The sequence below is a fragment of the Aplysia californica genome, unplaced genomic scaffold (assembly GCF_000002075.1).
Source record: "Aplysia californica isolate F4 #8 unplaced genomic scaffold, AplCal3.0 scaffold00275, whole genome shotgun sequence".
Taxonomy (NCBI): Eukaryota; Metazoa; Mollusca; class Gastropoda; order Aplysiida; family Aplysiidae; genus Aplysia; species Aplysia californica.
The window spans coordinates 767,026-772,233 of record NW_004797545.1 but is presented as its reverse complement, the minus strand read 5'-3'; positions in this window follow the sequence as shown (position 1 = coordinate 772,233).

Below are 5,208 nucleotides of genomic sequence, written 5' to 3'. Positions count from 1 at the left end.
GGGGGGGGGCAGCATAATAATAAGGCTACTCCATGCATGGCGCTTAGCCGCCATGTCTGAGTGGATTAGAAACAGCGCTGTCATGCAGCGCGTCCCTCGCAACGCTTATAACAGGTCTTAATGGAGTATGACGATATTGGCTCAAAGTGAGCACATAGCTCGGTTTATTTAACACAGTTTTCTCTTTGTTGCTTTTGTAGTTAAATCATGTAACACACATGCACACACAATGCCACACCTACTGACTGATTGTGGGAAAAATAACTGCACTCGAACGTGGGCGACAGTGAACAGAGAGATACTACTACAATGAGGTAATGTAGGGTTTTTTTCGGGTGGGGTGGGAAGGGGCGGAGGGAGATAAAATGGGTGACTGGGTTTCTTTAGTTAGAAAAAGGACATTTTATACTAACAAGAGGGAGTGCTTTTACGTCATGTTGGCTACACTCCCCTTCTACTGATGCTGGGAGATGATTGTCTTCGTCAATTTCCGACGTATTGCACACACACAACAAGATGTGGCTCAAGAGCTCAACGTCACCAAAGCATAACTGAACGTTTGTAGGAACGTGTAGGGGCGTCCAGTATAATGAATGATAGACTTAGAAGTGGAAGGCCTCGGATCATATCGCAGACATTCACTGCGTTCATCTCCAGAAAATATTGCGTCCTGCGTAACTGCGGCACGTAATATCACTGGTTAAAAAAGTTACCAATCTCAGAGAGAACTGACCAGCCCCAAAGGATAGCTGAACTTAAGCAAAAGCTAGAAAGAATCTAGCAGCTGATTCCCCCAGCAGTTTATCCATCAACTTATCTTTTCCATGCGTCGACGGTGGTAATCAGCTATGAATGTGACAAGTGGTCACACGCGGTTCTGATTTATGATTTTAGAAATGGAGGGGGGGGGGGGGGGCACAGCTTGCGATTTATTTTTTTGAGTGAAAAAAATGAAACATTTCCATTAAAATTATTTATCCCCATGAATTCTACTTTGATGAGTGTGACGTCTAGAAAATAAAATGTTTTTTTTTAAGTAAAAGTAGTTTGCAAGTAGGCCTACAATATTAAAATTTGATTTTTATGTACGCTTTCTTCTTTGTGTGAGTATACTGACCACATTTAAAAACACATCACCTAGATTATTTGTCAGTTTATCTCAAACGTTCATAATATTTGCTAAAATACCCCTCTACTCTTATGTGGAACCGTTACCTTATATACACGTGTTCAAAACAAATTATTTGAATCAATGGTGATGGTTGCACTGGGGCTCAGATATAATGGGGATCAAACGAGAAAATAACAAAAATGTGTACTATCTTAATTAGTTTCTTTTAGTTTTTACACTTCTAGAATCCATACGGGGGGCTCTCGTGGCCTAGAGGTTAAGGTGTTGGCCTCTCACTCAAAAGGTCCAGGGTTCGAATCCGGGTAGCGACCGAAAAATTTTCTTCTCTAAATTTGTCTCCTTTCACTTCATTTCCTGCTCTCTTGCAATGTTATGTCGTCTGCTTTCGTCTCCACTTTCTGCCCTCACCCCGTCACCTCCTTTGCCCCTTCCTCTGGGCTCCTGATTCTTTCTGCAGTCTTTCTACTGCTACTCCTTCGCTTCTTCTTACTGCAGTCTTTCAGCCACACCCCTGATCTTCTGGTAGGAAAGATCTACACCTAGCCTTCTCGGACAAGGGCGAAAAATCTCGGAGGGCCCGTGTGCAAGTTGCGCACGTTAAAGATCCCTTGGTGGTCTAAAATCGATAAGAGTAGGCTTCGGCCGCCACCCGGGCAAAATTCAAAATTTCCTACCAACTGAAAATATTAGGTGTGTCCCGCGCGCTCATATGACCTATGCAGTTGCGAGCGCCGTAAAACACTCTACTAAAAAATAAAAAAAATAAAAAAGAATCCATACATAAGTTTGAATACGTCGTCTCATGGACCAAACGAAGTTTCGAATCAAAACATTGAGCAATGGGTAGCGATATTTCCACGGCATGCCGTCTGAAAATCGTAGTTGATATTTCCACGGCATGCTGTCTGAACATCGGAAGTGACACCTATACGGTATGCCGTCTTGAGTCTAAAGATCGGAATTGATATTTCGACGGCATAGACTCTGTTTGAAGTGTATAAATGAAAGAATTGTGTTTGGTTTCCCGGCAACGAGTCGGGTGATCATCCCTACCCGACCCGACTCGATCCCATCCGCAAATGGGCACCCTACTGTTGGAAAAAAAACAGTCCTCTCCATTTTGCTAGCACAAAATAACTTGTGCATTTCTCACTCTCGTTACAATCACACAAAACATTTCATCAGTATCCATAATGCACAAAATGATAGCGAAGGATAAACATTGTTAACTTAACATACAGGTATCTTAAATTGTATCTCTATAATGCGTTACTTAAATTATGGAAAAGAGATTATAGGCTTCATTATAAATGGTCCAGATGTTCTGATTGGCTGAATTTATGTGCCGTGGAATTATCACTTCCGATTTTTCGACGGCCTGCCGTATAAATATCCACTTCCTTGAGCAGTTGCGCCCATTCTTGGTGAAAGGCCCACTCCTGTTTTTGGATGTTGGCAATAATATTCCTCCCATGCAAATGGCGGCCAAGGTCGTTTGAAAGGTGGCACAGTTGGTGAAAAGGCTGGGCAATCCACCAAGTCGATGCACTGTTAGTGAAAAATGGTATATTGGCACAAGTAGTAGATACTCTTGCTTGAGTTGTTCCATTGAGGCTGGTAATAGGAAGAGGCTGCCTCACCTACAAAAGTGTCGCCGTCGTCGAACCTTTGTTAGCGTAAAGGCAACTACGAGGTCTTCGGCTAGGAAGTCCCGCGTCCTGCTGTCGATTGGCGATTGCGTTTGGCTACACAACACCTCATCTTCCAAGTACCCCTGCTGCTATTGCACAATCATGCTGTTTGGAATCGGTTGCACAAAAGTAAGACAGAATAATGTGCAGGTTTTGTTGGTGGCTAGTTACGCCAGTAGTTCTTTTCCGTTCAACCAACCTTGAACATGTGCTAGAGTTGCAGTTGAGGCTTCTTGCAGCTTCTCAAAGTAACATCCCTCATTCCAGAAGGCCGATACGAACGAGCGCCTCGTGGCGGTTAGCAGTGCTAAGTCAAGGCATACTGTGGTCGATAGGTTACGGTGTTTGCCTCTCATTCAATAGGTCCCGGGTTCGAATCCGGATAGCGACGGAAAATTTTTATCTCTAAAATTTTCTCCTTTCACATTATTTCCTGCTCTCAAGCAATTTTCTGTCGTCTGCTTTTGTTTTCACTTTCTGCACCCATCCTCTCACCTCCTTAGACCTCTCCTCTGAGCTCCTGACTCTTTCTTTGGCCTTTCTACCTCTATTCCATAGCTCATTCTCTGCTGTCTTTCAGCCAAACCCCTGATCTTAAGGTAGGTAAGATCCAACACCTAGCCTTCTCGAATAAGTGAAAACAATTGCGGAGGTCCCGTGTGCAAGTTGCGCTCCGTAAAGATCCCTTGACGGTCCAAAATCGATAAAAGTAGGCTTCGCGCCACACGGGCAAAATTCAGAAATTCTACCAACTGAAAATGTTTATTGTGCCCCAAGCGCTCATATGACCCTATGCAGTTGCGAACGCCGTGAACCACTTACCAAAAAAAATAGAAAAAAGAAACTCACACAATTTAGGCCCTGTTTGCATTGTTTGGAGATTATTTGGCCAATTTAAAAGTAAACAATTATAATAAATCTACTTTAGAGTACATATAGCGATAGCGAAATCAAGGAGAAAAATCAACATCAAATGACTTTGCAAAGTATAATTAATCCGTAATTGAAAAATGTCGCTGTGTACCGTCAAATATAGTACATAACAAGATGGGCGACTCAGCCAAAAAAGTGTCCGCCGGAAGTTCGCTCTTTGCTTCAGATGGCGCTGCAGTCTGTTTTGAAGCTCTCTTTCGTTTTTCCAGAAGAAGAATAGGAATAGCACCTCCTTGCGTGCGCAGATCGACTGCTGTTCATCAGCAGTTCGGGTTCGTTCAGTGCGGAGTTTTAGGGGGTTTTTTTATTTTAATGACCTCTCGCCTTTCATTCCTAAGTCAGATTAAACGAATAAAATAATCACCCTTTCCTCCGGAAGAGGTTTTTTGTCTGCATAAGTCTACGCGTCCACCAAAATAAGAGCATCCAGGCCATGCTATTGTACGAAGTTTTTGCATGGTGTAGAAGCGACTCAAAAAGATCCGCGTCCACCCGCGTCAGACCGGCTAAACCTATTTTTAGCCTAGTGTGTTATAATCCAAGACGGAATAAGATTCTAGATCTACATCTCGATATATTATCGCTTTGCCTTTCCCGAAACAGTGCTGTAAATATATGAAGCTTAATCTACCCTCTACTGATGAAAATTCTGATGGCCGAGTGAACAGCGTGTTTGCGTTAGAAGTCATTTGTCATTTTGTGAGCGTGGGTTCGAATCCCAGCCCCAGCTTTTTTGTCAGCATAACCATTTTAAAAAGTCGTTCTTCCGAAATTTATTCAAAAACTTGTTAGTTTCACTTTGATTTTTAAACTCAAGTAGGGTAACTGTTCGCAAAGGGTGCGCATTTGCGAAGAGGGCGCCACCGAATTTTGAGGACACTTTTTTAATTGGCTCAAAGAGAGAAGTGGCCTCTCTTGTTATGTAGACTCTTTGGTACCGTCTGATCTTTTTGCCACTTCCCACAAGTTCGATACTGTGACGTCAGAGATGAGATCTGATGTTCTATTAAGAACATTTTTGATCATCTCACAGAAAACTAAATTTTAAAAAAGGAATAATAGCAAAGTTTGGGCGGTACTTATGTATGGTTCAGAGATATGAATCACAAGTGAATCATTCCAACAAAAGTTTAAGAAATTACAAACTTTTCAAAAAAGATGTTTACGAAGAAAAGTATTAATAAGACAGAACAAATTTATTACAAATAATGAAGTATTGGAAAATGCTGGGATTGAAGAAATAAACACGACGATAAAAAAGAGAAGATGGATATATTTAGTATATGTTTTGGCTATGCCAGAAATAAGATTGCCATATCAGACATGCTACTGGAGACCAAAATTATGGAAAACTAGCTGGGCCCCCTTTCGATGAAAAGAATGATCGGTGCATTAACATCAGCTGAATATCATTGATCTTCTATATTTACACTCTACTGGAATGGAGCAATA